Below are 23,791 nucleotides of genomic sequence, written 5' to 3'. Positions count from 1 at the left end.
GTCCGCTTTCTCCTCCTCCTCATTCTCAGCTTCCTCCTCGTCCTCTCCGGACTCAGGGGAAGTGACCACAAGTTCAAGAGAAGGTTGGTCGGCCTTCTTTGTCTCTTCCCTAAGGCAGACGTACTCAAGACGCTTGGTGATGCGTTCCTGGTAATAGGCGACGTCGCCCGCGTCCACCATCAGTTCGAACGCATCGAAGAAGTAGCCTTCAACCGCTCTTCGGCATTATGCTCAATGTAGACAATGTCTTCAGCACTGGGCGGCCGAGGTGCTTTAAGCTCTTCTGTTAAGTCCGAAACGGACTTCTTTAAGGATTCAACCTCGGCCCTTAGAGTGTCTGCATCCCCCAAGGCCGTCTGAAGATTTGTCTGCGCCAAGGCTAAGTCCCCCTTCAGCTTCTCAGAGGCCTCGAAGCCCGCCATCCATCGCTCCCCCTCCAGGACGGTCATGTCCCGCTCTTCTCGCATGGTCTCCCTGGCCAAAGTCTCCTGTTCAAAAGCTTTGCCCAGTTTGACCAGGTCTTCTGTTTGCCGCGCCACCTTATCGGATAGCGCGGAGATCTAAGCATCCAAATGGGCCCTTTGGACCGCGGTCGTCCCAGTGACGGCATCTTGAGCCTTGCGGACCTCTATCCAAGCTTTCTTCAGCCGGTCATTTTCTTTCTCCTTCCATTTGAGGAAGGTATTAAGGCGAAGGAAGAGCTGCAAAAAGGAGCGAACGAGGTCACTACAACAAAAGAGAAAAAAACATTCTAAGTATGAAATCAGCCAAGTTGTGATAAGTTACCTCGGCGCTACAGTTTATCATAGGGCCGAGGAAGCCCTCATTGATCCCCCGCAGTTTGTCTCGTTGCGCTTAGGGGAAGGCCCTGGCCATGGCTTCCCGCATGGCCTTCCTGTTCGCGCCAGTTAGAGACTGGCCGGGGAGCTTCACATTCATCTCCTCCACAATGTCTGTAAACGACCGTGCAAAGGTGTAAGATTGAGTAAAAGACTTGTGTGCAAAGTGAAATTTTATGCAAAAGGTTATTTAGACTAATCGTCTGAGAAGCTCGGAGGAGTCAGAGGGTTGAAGGTGAATGGAGGGGGCGGCGCAGGCTCGTCACCCTCCTCACCTGTCCGGCCAGGCTGGTCGCCGGCTGACTGAGAGGCCTCAAGCCAATTATATTTTTGGACTCTTTGTACGGGCGGAGTCACTTCGAGCCCGGTCGATTTTGCCGGGGTCGACTTACCCCCATCGTCCGATTTCTCGGACTTATCATGGACCGGCGTGGTGGCCGGATCCACGGACTTGGAGGCCCCGCTATCACCCAGCTGGGGTTGATCTCCTTTGAACTGCTTAGAAGCAGTCCGCGACGTAGTCTTGGCCGCGGTGGTGGAAGTGGTCTTAGAAGCGACCATCTTCCTTTTCTTGGACGCCTTCCATCCTTGTTAGTATTTGCAGCCGAGGACGACTGCTTTCGTTTAGCCCTTGGGGTTGGAGTTGATAGCTGAAAAGAACATGTAAAAGTTAGTAAAATACAAGCAGAGTAATACATCAGTGTCCGTGCAGAGCTGGGAAGTAGGTCCCTTCCATCATGCCAACACGGACGCAAAATTACGTCCGTGAGAATTCAGAAAGGAGGGCTTTCTCAACATCTCAACACGGACGAAAAGATACATCCGTGTGATGTCAGGAAGTATGTTCCTCCCAACACTCTAACACGGACGAAAAGGAGATATGAAGGAGGAAAGAGATGTTTTTACCTCCTTAGTTTGCTCGTACAACTTTTAACGAGCTTTGTAGCGAGCTAAGTCGATGTCCGACATGTTCACCTCCCCCTTTTGTTCCGGATCCAGCATCTTGAACGCCTCAGCTGTAAAAATAAAAAGAGAAGAAGTGTTAGAAAATTTTTCAACTGGAAAAACTATGCGCGAACAAAAAATATATATGTCCAAGCGTCCACCTTGAGGCAAGTTCTTGTACAGGCCGTAGGCCGAAATGAACATAGGGTCCCGAAGCCAACTGGATAGAGGGACCCAGTTACTCGGAACGCGCTCAGTTTTGCCGTCCTTCTTCACCCGTTTGAATTTAAAGTATTCAAGCTAATGTCTTGGCTAGGGTGGACGGGTGGCTTATTAGGCTTGAGATCCCCGCATCCAAGCTGAATCGGCTTGGCGTTAAACCGATTCATCCGCAAATTGAACTCAATATCCTTAGTTTTGATGCGGTAGAATCGGTGCTTCCAATCACGCCATTTGGAGACGCGGTAAACTACCACCATGTAGTCTCTGTTGGAGCTCAAAATGAGCCAGTTGTCCGTGTCTACGTCCAGCTTGGTCATCGAGTGCATCTCACAGAAGACCGCAAAGTCCGGCTTGAAGCCTGTGCAGATGCACGTCACCAAATACCCAAATATGTTCAACCAGTTGTTCGACATCAGCTGGAAGAGAGCGATGTCATAATCGTCCAAAATAGTACGGACGAAAGGGTGGAGAGGAAAGCGCAGTCTAACGTCCAAGGCTGCCCTATAGACGCAGAAAGCCCTTTGGCGAGGCCTCTCAGCCTCCCAGGCGGCCACAGCATGTGACTTCCTTGGAGGCTGGATCTCAAATCCCTCCCCAAGGTGGAGGAATGCCTTGTATGTTTCGAACTTATCATTTAGGTAGCCCAAGGCCGTGCTACCCACCGTACAGGCGTACGGATCTTTGAAGTTATCAATATTATTGGCAACGACCTCCTAAGCCGCTGTAGGCATCGCTCGAAGTGCGCCTACGTTAAAACATGTGTGAATATGCTTGGCACTCATAGGAAGTGGGAATTGACATATACGATAAGGGACACAATTAGGGACAAGGAAATTAGGGAGCCGCCAACAAGTTTTTAGGGAACTTGTAAACCGTTCACGGATCATAAAAGGCAACCACGATAAAGGGACAACGATAGGCAACAACGATTGACCCGTGAAGGTTACACCCCATTCATAATCCATGAGATTACTAAATCCATATGGTTCGGAACCATGAAAGGAGGATCGGGGATGATGGTACGAAGTGAGTCATGGAGTCACATTCGCCCGTATTGGCCTCTACTCGATTCTTATAGTGAAAAGCGTTCCTGTGATCTCAAAGGCATACAAACAAAATATTCAATTCGCTCCAAACTATTATTTAGCTAAATTGGTTGAATATTAATGCACACATTATTCTAAAATATTGGTGATCACTTCAATTAATAACAAGATTAAAAAGGAACCTAAACCGGTCGTCCAAATTATCTTATTAGGCGTGATTTTCAATTACATATTCCCTTTAAACATGCAATATGGTGATCATAATAACAATAGAACAAACATTAATATTGGAAGCAATTCAACCATAATTCCAACAATATAAAATCGTTAGAAAAATAATAGAAATAAAAGGAACATAATTCTTACTTTGATTATGTTTGTTTGCAACTACAAAATAATAAACGAGTTAGTAACTTCAAGGAAATAATAATAAGACAACAATTAAATTAAATTAAATAAAGTAGAGTTGATTTGGGGCCAAACCCTCAAACAGTTCTACCTCTCACGCCTTGGCTTAAAGACAGAACCACGAGTAAAGTATGGACTCCTTTGAGCACTTGAAGAAGGAATTTTGAAATGAGAAGGGTAGGCTAGTGTTTAGGCTAAAGCATAGAAGAGAGAAAAATCAACTTAGAGAATTAATTGATGCCCCGTACATCAGAAATGAGGGGGTATTTATAGAGAAAATGTGCTGAGGGAGCACACGGAACCCTAAAATGATAAAAAAAAAAAAAAAAACCCTAAAAAAAGTATCCCGCGACATGGCAAACTGTACCGTGACACGGGAAGTCCCACCGTCAAACGGGAAACTTTCCCGTGACACGGTGTATTTTTGGTGTGACGCGGGAAATTTTCAGTAAACGGGGAAGAAAACGCGTTAAGGGTTTACGGGGAAGAAAACGCGTTAAGGGTTTACGCGGAAAAGACACGGAAATTCCCGTGACACGAGAAATCCCACCGTCATACGGGAATTATTCCCGTGACACGGTGGGTACCTGCCGTGGCGCGGGAATTCCCAGCCTGCTTTTCCGTCTAAATACATTTTTAACCCTGATTTCGTTCAGCATTTTAATTGCCGATTGATAATTTCGGGCCTTTTTCTGATTTATTATTATTTGGACTAAAATAAGAAAATATTTAAATAAAAGGTTTGGGCCAAAAATAAATAATAAAACAATAAAAAAGGTTTGGGCTAAAATTAAATAATAAGTTAGAGCTGAAATTAAAACTATGCTTTTACCAAACATCAAGACTAATCCATGGACTGTTCAAAAATATGAATTTAATCAAATACAATTTTTTTTAAGCACTCTCGGGATTAAATACTGAACCCGACCAATAGTGGCGGTGAAAGGTTGTTCATCATCGGGTTTGGTTTTGGGGAGACATTTTTAGGTGTCTACAGCCGCCGCCTCACCTTCGGCCGTCTCACCCTTGGCCGCCTTCTCAACTTCTTCCTCTCCCTCTTGGTTAGGAGCACTCCCAAACTCAGAGGACAGCACTCTGTCAAGATCTGCTGCCTAGGCCGAGCTACGGCCCCTAGGGCTATGGCCGCCTCTGGTTGAGGGAAAGACCTCAGGGATTAAGGGGCTCTTGCCCTTGTCTTTATAAGTGGCCGCCTGATTTCCAGAAGGAGGGGCACCACGAGGAGGCAGGTCGGACGGTTCATTAATCGCAATCCCAGTCCTTGTTCTGTCCAACCTGCTATATCGGAGATAGAGTTGAGAAGGAGTTAGGACGGACGGATCAGCGTCCGCCCGAGAAGAGGAAGGAGGTCCTTCACGAAATAGCAACTCGGCCTCATCCATGACCGAGTTGGCATATAGGGGGAACATTAGTTCCAGAGTTCGCCCGGACGTTCCCACCACAGTAGAAACGCCTTGAGTTCTTTGGCGTTCCTCGAAGGAAGAAGTAACCTCCACGGCCGAATGATGAGTGCCCGTGGAGGCGGTTGTCCGGGTAGTAGACCCGGTCTCAATATCAGTACTATTTGGGTCATAAGGGACCCTAGGATTTACCAGACTACCGTCTAGATTTCTGGTCGCGTGACGATCATGCGTCTGCATGGTTCTTGCCATGTTCGACTGCAAGGACATAGAAGAATAGGTGGAGGTGAGTTGGTACGCACTAGAAATAGACCCACTCCATGAAGGAGACAACTCATCTCCGTCCACTCGAGACTCCTCAGTCCCAGGCGAATGGCCGGCCTCATGAGGAGAAACGGACGAAGCCGAGTCTTGAGCCAGATTTATATATATATATATATATATATATATATATATATATATATATATATATATATATATATAAGAAAAAGAAAGCAAGCGACCTACCTCTGTAGGTCTTGAAAGATTGACCAGAAAACTCAAAAAATGTCCGGAAAACTCAAACTACGCGGCGGAGCTCTTGAAGATTCAGGGGAAAATCACTTTCTCTCTCTAGAAATGCTTTGACTTCTCTCTAAAATTCTCAAGATTATAAAGTGCCAAAATGAAGTCAAACCCCTCATATTTATAGGCAAAATTTATGGGGGCAAAATAGTACAACCATCTTTCCCGCCCAAGAGTTTGAACGGATACTTTTTGAAAAAATTAACCTGGAATTCAAAAGGTCGTCACAGAGGATCCGTCAATTTGGATGAAAAAAGAGACAGACCACTAACAGCGCGTCTAAATAGATGGTTGAGTTAACGGAATGAAAATTTCCATATCAATAGACCTAGTGTCCGCACCTTTTTCCAAAAGCCCAGGTAGCAAGATTCGGCCGCCTAATTTCCCGACCTTATCATTCTGGGAAAAATTCCATACAGACAAGACACAACTTTCGGCCTACAAGGCGTTCGCCCCTTCAATTGGCGGACATGATTTGTCCGCCCCTACACACAAGCTCAAAATCTCCCCATACTCGGACGCATTAAGACAAGTAGAGGATCAGAGGTGGCGGCCTGTAAGCGTACGAGCCACCCCCTCTAAGGGGAAAATGTTTAGGGTAAAAATAACCCTAAAAACGTGGTCAAATCCCGTAGTAACACGTGGCCCAGTCAAAGAGCGACACGTGTCCCTACGGGAAGATGACGCGTGTCAGATGCCCTAAAGAGCACCTGAAATCAGCAAGAGAAAGGGCCCTTATTACATCAGGGCCCAAATCCCGAGAGATATCCCTGAAAGCCGCAAAACGGCACCCCCATGTTACACGTGGCATCGCGTGATTGCGCAGCCAATCACGTCACGTAATTTTAGGGTACAAACCCTAAAGGGGCACAAGTTCCCACCCCTATAAATACCCCAATTATTTATGATGGGAGGGGTGGATGATGACATAACCTAAAAAAGAGCATTAAAGAGCTCCAGCTTCTCTCTACTTTCTCTCTCTAAACTTTCCGTTTCCCGATCTCTAACTTGATCGTCGGAGGCGAATATTCCGGTAAAGGAATATTCGTTATTTTGCAGGTGTCCGTGTCTCATTGCCTGAAGAGCGTGACCAATATCCGAGGAGATTACAAAAACACCCGAAACATTGACTTTCATATAACAATTAAAAAAGATGGTCAAAGGGAGATGTGTGAATAGTGCAAAAAGTCAAAACATTGCAAGTCATTTGGGACGGAGGGAGTACGTATTAATAAATAACTCAAGATATAAATGTCCCAAATATGGAATCTTAAAGAATACAAATTCTTAAATGGACCTGGTTCACATTAATTAATTATGGACAACCAATATTAGAGACAGTATGATTGTTTTGTTAATAAAAAAAGTCATTGTATTAAAATAAAGGTTATTATGTTTAAATAAAGGAAAAATTGCCCGGAATAATCCGACCTTTGCCTCATCCGCCCAAAATAATCCCACCTATCGATTATTTTTTAATAATCCGACCTTTATACCCAATTCGCTACCAATGGTCCCAAGTGACTTAAAACCGGCTAAACAGGTTACCATTTGTGACTTATGATTATGTTGCACAGGTGTCACCATGTGATTGGTCAAAAATAAATAAAAAAACAAAATTAATCAAATATTAAAAAAAAAAACCCACGGCCACCTTCCCCGGTAGACCCACCACCGAAACCAGACCACCTCCTCTACCCAACGAACCCACCGTCGCAAAAACCCAGACGTCTAACTGGTGATTTACTCGATTCTGGCTTTCGGTAGACCCACCACCGAAACCAGACCACTTCCTCTACCCAGCCCACGGTTACCATATCGCTAGTTGTTCGAACTGGTGATTCACTCGATTCTGGCGAAGTGGCGATGTAAGGGGAAGGATGGAATTAATTCCGGGACTGAAGAAGGAAGTAGGTGGGGTTTCCAACGGTGGGCTGGTTTAGGAATTTGGTTTCGGTGGTGCACTAGGGGAGAGAATGGGATATCGGGACGGGGAACGAATTTGGTGGCCGGAATGGGGAGCGGAAGGGACATGGTTGCCAGAATTTTGCGAGCTAATGCTGGCACAAACGGGGAGGGCGAGGGAGGGGTTGGCAGGGATAAGGAAGGGGGAGGGGAATTGGTGGCCGGAATCGGGAAGGGGAAGGGAGAGGGATATCGTGGCCGAAATTGGGTAGGTTCCGGTGGTTGGGCTGCCGGGATATGGGTTTGGGTTTTTTTTTTTTGTTTTTCTTTTATTTTATTTTTTTTAATTTTGTAACCAATCGTAGGCGGACACGTGTCTAGTAACTTGTAATAACAAGTTAGATGACCGGTTGGGACCATTTAAAGCGGAAGAGCTATATAGGTCGGATTATTAAAAAATAATCGATAGGTGGGATTATTTTGGGCGGATGAGGCAAAGGTCGGATTATTTCGGGCAATTTTTCCTTAAATAAAAGGTAGTGTGTCATAAGCTATAAGAGGTTAATTAATTTTTTTTAATGAAATTTTTAATACAATGGTCAATATGAATAATAAACACCATTGTGTTAAAATTAAGTCACTATTCAATATAATGTCATACTTTAAGTTCATAATAACATTAAAAGTCGCACAAGTTTTAAAAAAGGTTACTTTATTAAAAATAAGATTACTATATTAAAATTAAGGGTCACTATGTTGAATATAATGTCAGTTACGTGTGTATAAATCTTAGGTCCACAATAATATTATTGTGGACCAGGTCCACGCAAGATTTTCAGGCTGGCTTTTTTATTTAAATATTTGGTTTCTGCATGGATGGAGGTCTAAGCACCACTCCAAGACTTTAACCAACTTATATGATAGGGTTCAAACGTTTGGACATTCATGTCTACTGATATATTGCTGATGTAAAAACATTCTGTAATGAGAATTTTGAATGAGCTTTTTATTACAATGAGAATTTTAAGCAAGCTAAGCCCAATACCTTCTTTATTCGTCGGCATATTTCTAGCCCACTAATATTAAAGTGGAACCTTTGTCAAAAAAAATATTAAAGTGGAACCACATAACTCAATCAGGATAGTTGCTGAACCATTCGGCCCATACAACATATTTCCTGCATAAAAATGGCTTTAAGTTAGTAGAAAATACAATTTCAATACTATGGTAAAGATCTTCGAGAGCAATATCAAACACTAATTTTCTACCATTGAATTGATGTAGCTAGCTCAAAGTTAACAAAAAACCATTAACATATCTATCAGTAGTTTAAAGTTTAAGAACTCATCTATATTGAACTTGTACAGTGTCGTTCAGCCTGAGATTTTAGTATTTTTATGATATAATACAATTCCACCAGAACACTATCAGTTCTTTGCTACAACTTCATGCAATAGATCCTTTATACAGATGAAAATGGATTAATCAGCTCCTCTTAATCTTCTCTCCGACAGCAAGTACATGTTCCTCGGACCAACCAACCACTGTTATGATTATGCAATGGCAACAGGATTTTCCACCACCACAAGAGCTGCGCAAGAAAAGCTGTAAACAAGTAGTAACACTAGCTGAAGGCTACCCAATGCAATTCCCCAAAGTTCAGAAGATGGATCACAGAGAGAAAGAGATAGATCTGTAAACATAAGAGGAAAATTGTAAGAATAAAGACCATTACAATTTACAAATATAATGAGCCAAATAAAACATTTACATGCTGGATCTTGACAATGAATGATGATCAAGTTGCAGTTACAAAACAATTAAATAAAGGGGAGAGTGATCAAATTTACCCTGGACAAGAATCTGCCAATTGGTCGAACCCTGGACAAGAATCTGCCAATTGGTCGATAAAGCTCCTACTGCATAAGTAGATATCGGTCAACAATTTGCAAGAGTTGAACAAACTCAAAAGGCACTCCATTTCTCTCGCATCCATCCCAAAACCCTACATAGTAAACAAGAGGTAAAGGAATGCAAAAGCACAATTTAGGGAATGAGGAGAGAAGATAATTAATAGAGCAACAGACCTTTAATCACAGGAGAAAATGCTGGCAATATCTAGTCAGCATGACGATGTATGTGGATCAATTTGTTGATAAAATCCCGTTCACTGTGATATCTGTTGGTACATAAAACCAGTCATAATACATAGTACTTGTATAATTAATACTGAATAGAAGTTAACACTAAACAACTTGCATGGAGGAAGAGAATTCATGTTTGAGCAATATCATAAGACAGTAAATATTACCCTACCACTAAATTCAATTCAGGAAAACGCAGTATACACATACAACTACATCATTTAACAAAATTCAAAAGGCAGACATTGCAGCAGCTGATACCATATTACTCGGGTTGGGAGGGAGAAAAAGACATGAATTCAATGCAAAAGCTTGGGAACAGCAAATAGCGGAAGAGGATTTCTTGTCTTCTAAAATCACACAACACACTTGTAATGAGGGAAAAGGGGGTCTATCAATTATAGAAATAACTAAGGGAAGTAAATTGTGTAAATTAATCATGGAGGAATGGATCAATCTCTAACAGGGTGAATAGGGTCTCCTAACCCCTCCTACTGTAATAAACTAATAATTTACTTCCACATAGATAACATAAGTTCATTCACCATGTCCTAAATATCCATCAATACCCCCATTATTATAGCCCTCGAATTATTCCTATTCGGCTCCTAATTTATTCTTCCAAATTCAAAACATGCTCTTAGGCGTTTGTGTGTGTGTGTGTGCGTGTGTGTATGTGTGTGTGTGTGTGTGTTTTGAGGAGGGTGTTGAAGGTCAGAACCCTTGGAAAGAAAGAAGATATGAGACTTACATGACAAAAGCTGAAACACAGAAACAAGTTAGCCCGACAGAAAAGTGGGGCAAAAATGTAGTCAAGAAGTTATCCCTGTCCAGAAATATCTTCTCAGATAACAGACTAACCGCTGAAGATAATAGCAGCACTATCCAACCAGAAGGCAAACAGCTACGAAATGAAAATGACGATGAGCCCTGTGTACAGGACAGAGGTTAATAATACAAGACGACATATCTCCAATATTGGACTTGCCACACATCTACATCACAAAATATTTGGCCAGGATTGGAGTCAAAATACAGGACAAACCTGGAAGTACTGCTTGATAAATACAGCAGAATATGCTATCCGCAGTGCCATATCTTCATTACAGTCAAGGCAACACCAGGAAATATAGAAATGAGGACAATAACAGCCATTACTACCTAGAGAGAAGCTTTTCTACAAAAATCAGGTTGATTGGTCTCAATCCTGATTCCACAGCCACAAGGCATGAAAGTACAATAATAGTACATGAATTTGATGACAGAACCTGAAACGGACTCTTTCATAAATAGCGATGTTTTGGTGTGTATCTGTGTGTGAGTGTGTGTGTGGGGGGGGGGGGGGGGGAGCAGGAGTGCTATTATTCGTAATGATTTTCTTATTAGTCATGTGCATGCATGTATAAGTCCGTACTAGCATGGCGGTTGAACTGTGTAGGGATATCCTACATACATGAAGACGTCCCTATAAGACCCTGTCTCAGCGAGATAAATATAGCAGGGTGGTTGTATCGGAGAAAAAAAAAATCAATTACAAAGAATATGGCAGAAAAAAGTGACCACAGATAAGGATACTTGTGGCATTTGCAAAGATTAAGCCAAGTGCACCAGCTGATCGTACTAGCAAGATATTCAGAATAACATAGATCAGTGAGAACACAACCAATGATTTGTTAGAGCGCTTCAGTTGGTTCTCATCAGCAACAGCATGCAGAAAAGCTTTTGATGTTCCTGATACAAAGAAAACATTGAGCATTCAAATCACAATCAAAAGAACATATATTGCTCATATTCTAACTGTCAGAGGATATAGTCAAAATTACATGATTAGAATATATCACAAACCATTCATTGCCTAAACTATAATGTACAAGCAGTAGTATCTGAGAGCAGTTGAGGCTTCTCCGTCGCTCCATTTTTGTCCATACAACAATCTCAAGAGAAAATAAGAGTAGCTTGGTCCAAAAGCCATAAAAATAAGACCTGCGATAAGAATTAAAACACAGTTTCAAATGAACCGAGAAGACAATCATAAGACTATAATTTATTATAATATTTCTGATTCTCAATAGAGAATAACACCTGCGATAACAAAGAATAATTAAAGAGGACAATAGGTCACTGTCCAAAACTTATAGATATAGATAAAAGTCACAATATTGAGGGAAGAATGCTCGTTGATTTAGATAAAGAAAATACCTCAAACATGCAATTTTTTACAAAAACGAAGAACGCAGTGGGGCAGACTAAATTAGCTCTATTAAAGAAGTACTCCATTAGTTTCACATGTTTACAGAGCTCAGATGCCAGTACAGCTAGACATAGAATACCATGTTACCAAGCATACAGAAACATGACTAGCACTGAACAGAGTGAACATCACACTGACACATCTCATGTAAACAAATACAGAGATATAACAACACCCAAAAGTTCAAAAAACAAAATATATGGACTTCACAGTTCAAGCAGATATCCACTGAAGCTATTACACCACTTATTTTCAAGTACTAGCAAGAATTTCTTCAAGCATCAAACTAAATAAGTTGTTTAGACTTGCAAGATTCTTCAGATTCAAGAAAATTACAAAAATATTAATTATACAACTACTTAGGAAGACATACCAATAAGCATTACAAGCTTTAGGGCTTCCGTGAGGCGGCGTCCTAGATCCTTCCTTCTATCTTTAGAATCTTCTGCAGATTGATATGCAGCAATTTAATAAAAGCTTTGAGCTGGATTTTAGCCACAATGCAATGTAGCCTTCACATACTGTCGTGAATGAGAAGAAAAGGTTCAAAAGGCAAACAAAAACATCAAATCACTTAGGTAAGCGTATTTCCTTATAGCTCAACCCCAACTCCTCTTGATCCCAATAGCAACAAGTATGGAGAGACAGATAGAGGAAAGCCAAGGAGACAACAACAAATCTAACCTAAAATGACCACAACAGCTTGTAACAAGAAGCAATCTCAATATGCATCAAATGTATTAGTCTTTGCTTCAATCTTTTTTACTTTAAATTGACATTTGCACAAAAAAAAAGAGGGGGGGGGGGGGGGGGGGGGTAAACCCCAGACAAGTTTCCAAATGTAGAATGACTACTCCACTAAGTCACTAACCTTTCAATTCTTGCCTGTTACTGTGAATTTAATTTCTTCGAGATTTCCCATCTGTAGTGCCTAATTTTACCCCTAAATGTCCTTTGTTTTCAAAAAGAAAAAAGGGGGGGAGGGGAAGTAGAGAGAAAGAGGACAAAGGCTTTGACAAAGAGCATAAGATGGAGCAGAAGAGTTTGGTGCCATTATCTATTGAGAAATTTCCAATAAGTTGGGAGTGAGGCTAATTTACAAATTATGAATGAGTTCATAAGAAAAAGACACATCTTATCACATGTTACCAAACCGTAATTTAAAAAAAGGAAAAAGTATCTATTCAGGAACTTGATAAATGCTAAAACTACTTTTAAAGCATAATATAGTCTCAGAGTTCACTAGGGTCACATTTTAGACTTTAGATTCCTAGAGTAGCAATCTAAATATTTTCCCAAAGAAAGGGCCCTGGAGGTAACACCCTCAAAATTTTCTGAGAGAAAGATAATTGCAGATATGAGCAATCACTTCTAACCAGTGTTTGAAAAAGCATGCCTGAGGTGCTGAGTTGCAAGGCGATATGGGTCTTACACTTTTTTTGGTCTAGACAAAGCAAATTGAAGTGCACCTAGGTGCAATAAGGCACACCCTGAGGAACAGCCTTTTTTTCACAAAATTTTAAACATTTATTAACTGCACCTCACTTCATGAGGCACACCTATGGTGTAGGGAAATCCCAATTTCCTTGGTGCACCTTGAACCTTTTTATATATTGCTTCAAATAACATTATTATGCTAGCATGCTCATTATTAAATTTCCACTGTGAATGAAATTATAGAGCAAAAGAGAATGAATAAACAAGATGATGATTAAAAGAACTTGACCTGAAGCAGACCTTGCAAATATGGCATATGAGCTTTCTTCAAAAGGAAGAAATACCATTCTCACCACCAAACTACCTGACACGTGGAATTAGTAGACAGAGTAAGCAACTAAACCCTACAGTAAATTTTGTCGGTACATTACAAGAATGTGTCTAGCTAATTAATAGTTTAAAGCCAAACAAAAGATTGCTATTCGAGGACCAAGAGGTTGACAAACAAATCACCTAATTTATCAATTAGTCCATATACAGCTTGATTATATGGAGTGTCAAACCACACAAGTACCATCTTTTCTCCTTCTTGAAGAATCAGTTTTTGAACTGATTGAAGAGTAAACATTGTACACATCTTCAATAGGGGCTTGTCATAGCTCATCATAGCACCTATTCTGAGAAAAGAGAAATAAAGAATGTTAATGAATGATAAGCAAATGTGAGACTGTAAAACCAGTTTTCATCCTGACACACGAAGGCAAAGAGTTTCTCAATGGACTTACAGTATTTTATAAAATCAGAAAGAAAAACGGATCTTGTAGACAGAGCTTTTGTCGTGTAGACACCCAAAAAAATGGAATATGCTTAAGTTACAAGTAAGCATATACACAATGATTCAGCATTAAGATTCTCCAGTAGTCCCAGCAAATCATTGATCTAGTTGCATGCTAATATAGTTAAATTGTGGTGTGAACACAAAATGTCCCATGATACTAACCAAATTGCATGCAAGCTAAACCTTAGGTCAAGATTAGTACCCATACATTTGCTTACTATGGACAAATCTCTAGTGCAGGTCTTCAAACTCAACAATGAAGCTCTTAGATGTAATAAGATCATAGCTTGCATATATAGAATAGTATGTTTACCTGAAAGGGAAAAGCTTTGAACCTTGCAATTTAGGATAAAAGACAAAGTAGCCCCAATAACCTAGAAACACGCAACCCCCATATGAAACTTGTGATAAAGCAAACACGATTGCCTTTTCCTGGAAGGTACAACTGATTTAATTACGATACCAACAGAATTATAAAATATTTTTATCATGGAATATTTAACAATTAAAAATAATTCTAAAATAAATAAAACAAGATCACCCATGACAGAAACGGGATTCAACATTAATTATGCTGGGAATTCTTGACTTAGTTGTGACACTTAATTATGGCAAGGTTTCGCAGTTAAATTTGTCAAAAACGAAAAGAGGGCTCTAGTATGTAACAGTATCTCAAGCTTAGTCCTGATCAACGGCTTACCATGCCACTGCTTCCAACTATAAGGGCATATGTTGTTACACACCGAGAAAGTGTTGCAGCACTTTCAACCAACATCCGCAATTTAAGACAAAACGTATACTGAGCAAGAATGTAAAATGGTTCTGCTAAAAGCTTCAATACGCACGCAAAGCCTGCAATGCCAAAAACAGCTAGCGGTTAAGGGAATATAAAGTTCCATGGAAGAAGCAAAAGTTAAGTGGTTGGGTTTATAACTTCCACGATTAAAAATTTATCTCATAACAACCATCTTTATCGGCCATTAAAATAGTAATTGATTGGTGAGGAAAATACTTTACATGTATGTCAATGGAAATCAGATAAAACTACATTTAAATGCATTTCAGAGAACTCAAAATTCCAATGTAATTCAACTTTAAAGAAATTACTACATTGTGAAATTGGGCTAGTTGAAACAAACATGGTCAACACAATCTGAAAAGTGCATTTTTAGTATCACTTCTACACTCCCTCTCCTGCACTCTCCATCTCCCCAAATAAAGAAAAAAAAAACAAACAGGAAACACAACTTAACAAAAGAAAAGAAATATAGATATCAAACAAGCTTCAAGTGAGATGTCACAAGCAGCTGGTGAAATATTTCCTGTCCCTAGTAGTTTAACCAAAAGAAATTTCCCAAACTTCCAACTACAAGGAACCTGATAATGACTGAACCATCTGAAAGATTGGTATCATGTAGTTGTGTGGGGTAATCTTAAACCCAAGCAATGGCAATAAGGTTAAAGGGGATTAAGGAAAAGGCTGTGGATAGAAGGAAAGTTGATTGGCAGTAAGAGAATCACATACATAACTACAGAGAGAGATGCAACAAGCCACATTAAAGATCATCAGTCTCTTCTAGGAATATATACAACTAAAGGAACCTTTAGAGCTAGGTGCTAAGGAAACAAACTCTAAAAACATTTTTAGGTAGGATGATTAGTAGAAATAGATTACCATTCAATAATATAGCCTGCCCATAAGGGCTGGAATAGCTCAAATTTTGCCAGAAGACAAATGCACATGCTATCACTGTAATTATTACTCCAAGTGGAAGAGACAGCCAGGCTACTTTCAATATCTTTGATGCATATTCACCCGCTGAAGCATCATCACTGCATCAGACATGTTAAACTTTCACTGGATTTTACATCCCTAAACTAATTAGATGCATAAAGGCAAGTGACAACTAGAAAATGTGCTACCTCCTCCATAAATCCTATACATTATTAGTTCAAAGTACAAAGAAATAGATTTTTTGGTGATTCTTTGGATAGTCAACATCCTTCACTTCCATTATTAGTTTTGGAAACTAATCTACAAGAAATATATAAAGCAAGCACTCAAAATTTCAATGCAAGGACACATACCTTTTCATATTGGGAGAACAAAATCAACAATATCATAAGGAAAATTGATCCACAATTTACAAAAGTCATAATAGAATCACTAAGGGTGCATTCAATTCACCTAATTTTATTATCTTAACTAAGCTATATTTAACTAAACTTATTTAAAATTATTAAAACTTATTTTAGTTACAAATGGAACTTAGATAGCCCTTATTACATCTTATCTAGACTTAGTTTTCCTGGATATACGTTTTTTAAGCTTATTAACTTATACATGAACTTGAGCTTATTTTTCTTGAAATAATTGAAAATTAGATGAACACAAAAGGGCCTTTACAGAGCTGTACAAATGGAAGGGTGCAAGAGAAACACCTTTTAATTTCTGCCCGCATGCATGCTCGCCTGAATCCTTCTCGACTGACAAACAGTATGCAAGTAACAAACAGATGAAATTGCACTGCATAAAGCTGCATTTTTTACATGAAAAGAACAATATATAATTTGAAGAGTATTTCCAGTAAAAAAAAGTCCTAGTACAAGGACAGGAAGAAGATCATAATGACACAAACTCTGAACTATGAGGGACAATAATAATCATATATGCGCAATACTTTGCCATTCCGAAAATATTTCACTAATTTTTTTTAGTAACCACATTGGTAGCAACCTCTCAAAATTAAGATTATAACATGGTTTCACTAAATTCTCTTAAAAAATAGCCTTCTTTATGTTATGTTGGATTAATGTAACACTCTCAACTTCACTCAATTAGGTAAGGAGAATTCTTCACATAGATTCTAACCTAGTATGATTAAATAATTAAGGGACAGTAAAAAAGATTCGAAATCAAAATCACAAATTAGCATCAATCGTGAGTGCCAAGTCTGCTAACTAGCGTAGTTGATTAAAGTCATAGAGGTTGGTACCCCAAACCTCATATCAAATACCTTCTACATCATTGCCTTTTACTGCTCTTCATACACCAGAATAAAAACAAATTAACATCTAACCCGGGATTTGATTGCTCTCACCCTTTCTTAAAGGCAATACACAACCCAGAATAAAAAAATACGTAGTACATTTTACTCCAACAAAATCAGGATCAATCAATTGAAAAATTAAGAAATGCAGAAAATCATCGAAAACAAATTAATATAGTATTAAAAAGAGAATTAAATTATTCTTATAGCATAATTGGTTGCATTAAGATGCCTAATTATCCAGGTATTGAAGATAAAAGGTATGCCCCTTGATAAAAATTGCGTCGCTGAAGAGAGAAAGCAAAAGGGAAACTAAAATTGCATTAAAAATTGAGATCAAAGTATTAATTGAGATGAATTTAGAGAGGTTAACTAACCCAAGAGATACTTAAATGTGCAGGAAAAATTAGCTGCGTCGCCATTGTTGCTATGAGGTTGTACCATTGTGAACTATAAAAGAAAAAAAGGAGTTAGAGATCCTGAGTCAAAACCCAAAGGCCAAAGGGCGAGGGGAACGAGATGCTTAAAACTTGAAAGTTGCTCCGATTTTGGTAAGTGTAACACTTACAATTATAGAGGAAGGAGTATCATGTTATTCATGTAGTTACCGTTACCGATTTTAATTTAGAGCAATTAAGTTGTGTGAGGGAGTAGCGGGGAAGTCTCTAGCCATATTGGCTTGTGCCTATATTAAAAGTAGCACGTGTTAATTAGATGGCTAGATGGTTATTGATAAAGGAGTCATTATTGACTAAGCTGAACCTCTTGTAGGGGTGAGCAAAAATTATGGGAACCTGGTTCCGGAATTGGTCCGGACCGGAACCAGTTCAAGTGGAACCAATTCCAATTACAAAAACAAGGACCCGGTTCATACCGGTTCTGGTTCCAAGTCTTAATATTTTGGACCTGGTACCCACTGGGTGACTAAATATGATACCTAGTAAGCTAGTATGTGGATTATTGTTTGTGTTATTAAGAAACTACAGAATTATCTTTTGCCCATTCTATTTTCAAAGCCCAATTCGTTATAAAACCGTCAACCCACTATCAAACAAAACCCTAAAACTCTTAAGTCTTAACCTTCCCCTAACATTTCATTCTTATGCCACCCTCATTCTCACTCAACCCCTCTTTTACTCTTTTACAGTATTTCTTTCTCTCTCTAATTTCCTACCTCTAACTTGTTCTCAATTTCTGTAAGTCAAGGTTTTCATCCTTTTCGATAATTTACGAGTTTCTTCTTATTTGTGCAATATAATTATAGAATTGCAAAGAATGAAGCAATGGAAATGGAGTATCACATTTGGTTATCACATAGTAAATCTGTTATCGTTAACTAAATTTTGACAAATCAAAATAATCTTATTGAGGTATTCAGAAATTAATTTTGTAGTTAAAATTCTGATTTAGTTTAAAATTTGGGCAATAATTGAGAAAAGAACTGGGTACCGGTCTTGGAACCGGTTCCCACAAGTTCCGGACCAGTTCCACCATTACGGGACCCGATTACATCTAGTTCCAGTTCTGGTTCCAAAAATCTCAGACCCGGTTATAATCGGTTTTGGTTCCGGGTCCACAGAAACTGACCGAGTACCCGGTCTTGCTCACCCCTAACCTCTTGTGAGAAGTCGTCTAGCTCGCTCTAGTGCTCCACAGTTCGCACAGCTGGGACCAAATTAGAAAAAGTGAAAAATACAGCAATTGACAATAACTGCGTACTCGCATTAAAGGGAGCCAATTTCTGCTTAGTTTGCTTATTTGTTGAGCCTAGCTGTTGTTGGAATATTTCCAGCCCCTAGTAGTTTAACCAAATGAAATTTCCCAAAGTTCCAACTACTAGGAACTTGATAATGACTCAACCGAGCTATTGTCAATTGGCTCCCTTTAATGTGAGTACGCAGTTATTGTCAATTGTTGTATTTTTCACTTTTTCTAATTTGGTCCCAGCCATGGTATAAAAATGCGATTTCGGTCGCGGATCGCGGGAACGGTCGCGGTAATGCGGTAACGGAGATGATGCGTTGATCGCGGACTAGGTATCGGTCATCGCGGTAGAATTTTTGTTTAAGAGTTTTTTAAATTTTATTTTTAAAAAAAAGTTTAAATTGTAAATTGATTGTCATCTATCCAATTATTATTATTTATATTCGTATAATAATGAAACAATTTAAATGGAAACTAAAAGTAAGATGTAAACCTAAGTAAGGCAGTGGAATTTTAAAAAAAATGATAAACAATATTGAAATCCCCTAGATCATCATGTAACTTCTTCTTTAGTTAGGGTCAAAAAGTCAAGAAGTAATTAAAAGATGTAAATAAAAGAACCACAAAATGTGGACAGCTGTCCCACCCAACTCCCCCTTCACCTACCCCGGTATTTTAGTCTTTATTTTGTCCTTTTATCTCTCTTTGGAGTCTACAACAAGCTAACAATGGAGTCTTTACAAAATCGCAACCATGGAAGCTGCAATACATGTTCAATAAAATGATTAAACTTGCAAAGTCAAGCTATATGCCTATTTCTCGCACAATTCGGAGGTGTATCGGCCGTATCGGTAAAAAAAGCGGCGTTTTTAATACCCCGTTACAAAACGCTAAATCTCGGTTCGGTAACTTCAAATTCCGTTACATCTCGGGCGAAACGCGACATCACGGCCGAGTTTTTATACCATGGTCCCAGCTGTGCGGACTGTGGAGCATTGGACCGAGCTAGACAACTTCGCACGACAGGTTAAGCTTACTCAATAATCACTCCTTTATCAATAACCCTCTAATACTAAATCATCATATAACACAATTTGTTTCTAATTAACACGTGCTACTTGCGTTTAATATAGAAACAACCCAATATGGCTAGAGACTTCCCCGCTACTCCCTCACACAACTCAATTGCTCTAAATTAAAATTGGTAACTACATGAATAACATGATACTCTTTCCTCTATAATTTTAAGTGTTACACTAACCAAAATCGAAGCACCTCATTCCCCCTCGCTCGTTGGCCTTTGGGTTCTGACTCAGGATCTCTAACTCCTTTTTTTCTTTTATTGATCACAAATTTCATAATTCACAATGGTACAATCTCAAAGCAAAAATGGCGACGCAGCTAATTTTTCCCGCACATTAAAGTATCTCATGGGTTAGTTAACCTCTCCAAATTCATCTCAATTAATACTTTGATCTCAACTTTTAACGCAACTTTAGTTACCCTATTGCTTTCTCTCTTTAGCGATACAATTTTTATCAAGGGGCATACCTTTTATCTTCAATACCTGGATAATTAGGCATCTTACTGCAACCGATTATGCTGTAAGAATAATTTAATTCTCTTTTTAACACTATATTAATTTGTTTTCGATGATTTTCTGAGCAACAATTTTAGCTGCATTTCTTAATTTTTCAATTGATTGATCCTGATTTTGTCGGAGTAAAATGTATTTTTTATTTTATTCAAGGTTGTGTATTGCCTTTAAGAAAGGATGAAAGCAATCAAATCTAGGGTTAGATGTTAATTTGTTTTTATTTTGGTGTATGAAGAGCAGTAAAAGGCAATGATGTAGAAGGTATTTGATGTGAGGTACGGAGTACAAACCTCTATGACTTTAATCAACTACACTAGTAGGCAGACTTGGCACCCACGATTGATGCTAATTTGTGATTTCGATTTCGAATCTTTTTTAGTGTCCCTTAATTATTAATCATACTAGGTTAGAATCTATGGGAAGAATTCTCGTTACCTAATTGAGTGAAGTTTAGTGATTAATCCAACATAACATAAATTCTCGTTACCTAAGAGTGTTACATTAATCCAACATAACATAAAGAAGGCTATTTTTTAAGGGAATTTAGTGAAACCATATTATAATCTTAATTTTGAGAGGTTGCTACCAATGTGATAACTAAAAAAATTTAGTGAAATATTTTCGGAATGGCAAAGTATTGCGCATATATGATTATTATGGTCCCTGATAGTTTAGAGTTTGTGTCATCATGATCTTCTTCCTGTCCTTGTGCTAGGACTTTTTTTTTTACTGGAAATACTCTTAAAATTATATATTGTTCTTTTCATGTAAACAATGCAGCTTTATGCAGTGCAATTTCATCTATTTGTTACTTGCATACTGTTTGAAATTAAGAGGTGTTTCTCTTGCACTCTTCCATTTGTACAACTCTATTAAGGCCCTTTTGTGTTCATCTAATTTTCAATTATTTCAAGAAAAATAAGCTCAAGTTCATGTATAAGTTAATAAGCTTAAAGAACATATATCCAGGAAAACTAAGTCTAGATAAGATGTAATAAGGGCTATCTAAGTTCCATTTGTAACTAAAATAAGTTTTGATAATTTTAAATAAGTTAAGTTAAATATAGATTAGTTTAGATAATAAAATTAGGTGAATTGAATGCACCCTTAGTGATTCTATTATGACTTTTGTAAATTGTGGATCAATTTTCCTTATGATATTGCTGATTTTGTGCTCCCAATATGAAAAGGTATGTGTCCTTGCATTGAAATTTTGAGTGATTGCTCTATATATTTCTTGTAGATTAGTTTCCAAAACTAATAATGAAAGTGAAGGATGTTGACTATCCAAAGAATCACCAAAAAATCTATTTCTTTGTACTTGGAACAAGTAATGTATAGGATTTATGGAGGAGATAGCACATTTTCTAGTTGTCACTTGCCTTTATGCATCTAATTAGTTTAGGGATGTAAAATCCAGTGAAAGTTTAACATGTCTGAAGCATTGCTGCAGCGGGTGAATATGCATAAAGATATTGAAAGTAGCCTAGCTGTCTCTTCCACTTGGAGTAATAATTACAGTGATAGCATGTGCATTTGTCTTCTGGTGGCAAAATTTGAGCTATTCAAGCCCTTATGGGCAGGCTATATTATTGAATGGTAATATACTGATCTTCCTACCTAAAAATGTTTAGAGTTTGTTTCCTTAGCACCTATATCTTAATGTTCCTTTAGATGTATATATGCCTAGAAGAGATTGATGATCTTTAATGTGGCTTGTTGCATCTCTCTTTATAGTTATGTATGTGATTCTCTTACTGCTAATCAACTTTCCTTCTATCCACACCCTTTCCTTAATCCCCTTTAACCTTATTGCCATTGCTTAGGTTAAAGATTACCCCACACAACTACATGATACCAATCTTTCAGATGATTCAGTCATTATCAATTTATCAGGTTCCTAGTAGTTGGAACTTTGGGAAATTTCTTTTGGTTAAACTACTAGGGACAGGAAATATTCCAACAACAGCTAGGCTCAACAAATAAGCAAATTAAGCAGTTTGAGAAACAAAAATCAACTACATGAACAACTTAAAAGTCTTAAATCGGAAGTATACAAACAACTATATATATAAAGCTATTGTACAGTAATACAAGATGGGAGTACAAGGGTATTGAATTAGCAACTTAGCACTAATAATTTTGTTAAAAGTCGGGAGAACATGCAAGAAAATGCATAAAATGCTACCCATACGGCCATACATTGATACAGAGCTACCCATCGAGCAACAATAAAACACATACAAAGCTACCCATCAAGCAACAATTACCCATCAAGCAACAATAAAATATAAAACAGATAATTTCAAATTTAAAGAGCCCTCAAGCAACAATTATAAAACAGATCATTTCAAATTTAAAGAGCCCTAAGTATCAATTGAAACAAATAATAACTCGCATGTTGATAGAAATCAGTCAATACAATTTCATAGCAGTCCACTAATACAAACTACAGCACCACAATTCACGCCAAACAACATCAAATCGGCAATCACAAATAGTACCAAGTAAATTACTTCATCAAATTAAAGCAACATCACATTAGCACCAACAATTACAATTCAAACTATGCATAAGACATGAATAAACCAAGATATTAAAAAGTTCTATTAGTGCAGTTATAACAAACAAAAGACTAAGAACTCACCGTAATCGACTTGTTTTGGTCTTTCTCAAACCATGATCCTCGATTATAATAAGTCTGCAACACCGAAGAAGAGTCCAGTAGCGGTGGCCGGTAAGGATACTGCGAAACGGAAACAAGGGTTTCACTAAGTTGCAACAAAGGGGGAAAATTAAATTCATTGCAAATAAATTAGACCGAGAAGGTTACCTCGAGAAACCGTCGATAAAATGACTTCGATGAACTAGGAAACTACTGGCGACTTGAATGAATGCAGTGAAGGAGAAAAGAAGGTAAAGGAGAGAGAAAATGGGATGGAGACTAGACTGGCCAACAGTCATTCATGTCGGGTTCGGGTCTGGTCAATTCAGGTCGGGTCAGCAAATATTCGGGTCGAGTCGGGTCAATTCGGGTTTTGGGTCATTACTACGGGTCAAGTTCGGGTCGGGTCAAGTTGGAGTCAGCTCAAGTTCGGGTCGTGTCAATTCGGGTCAAGTCTGTTCGGGTCAGGTCAATTTTTAAGATCAATTTTCAAGTCAATTTCGGGTCGGGTTAAATTCGGGTCGGGTCTATTCGGGTCAAGTTTGTGTCGGGTCACCAAAATAAATTCACTTTAAAAAAATAGTTGGAAAAATAAAGTAAAATCGTTAAAAAAATCATGAGTATCTATTACGTATGAAATAAAGAAGTCCTAAACTAAGTAATTCACTTTTTCACCCTATTCACTTAGGATTTGGGTCAATTCGGGTCGGGTTACTACGGATCGGGTCGATTCGGGTCAATTAATTTGAGTTAAAATC

The 23,791-nt window shown here is 38.7% G+C and overlaps 1 pseudogene across 1 annotated transcript; it reads right to left on the bottom strand.

Annotated features, from left to right (window-relative positions):
- Positions 1-8,596: 8,596 nt before the first annotated feature.
- Positions 8,597-23,300, bottom strand: LOC145598578 (uncharacterized; annotated as a pseudogene). The gene is made up of 18 exons (XR_014103583.1): positions 23,202-23,300; positions 23,016-23,114; positions 17,445-17,517; positions 17,274-17,354; positions 16,460-16,553; positions 15,693-15,850; positions 14,718-14,869; positions 14,331-14,449; positions 13,693-13,856; positions 13,469-13,543; positions 12,116-12,187; positions 11,337-11,474; positions 11,067-11,222; positions 10,537-10,589; positions 10,243-10,421; positions 9,435-9,526; positions 9,198-9,352; positions 8,597-9,040 (listed from the first exon to the last, which is right to left on the bottom strand). The product of XR_014103583.1 is annotated as an uncharacterized LOC145598578 (transcript).
- Between the last annotated feature and the right edge of the window lie 491 nt (positions 23,301-23,791).

This window comes from Chenopodium album, chromosome 2, assembly GCF_948465745.1.
Source record: "Chenopodium album chromosome 2, dcCheAlbu1.1, whole genome shotgun sequence".
Lineage (NCBI taxonomy): Eukaryota > Viridiplantae > Streptophyta > Magnoliopsida > Caryophyllales > Amaranthaceae > Chenopodium > Chenopodium album.
This window is presented reverse-complemented; position numbering and strand designations above follow the sequence as displayed.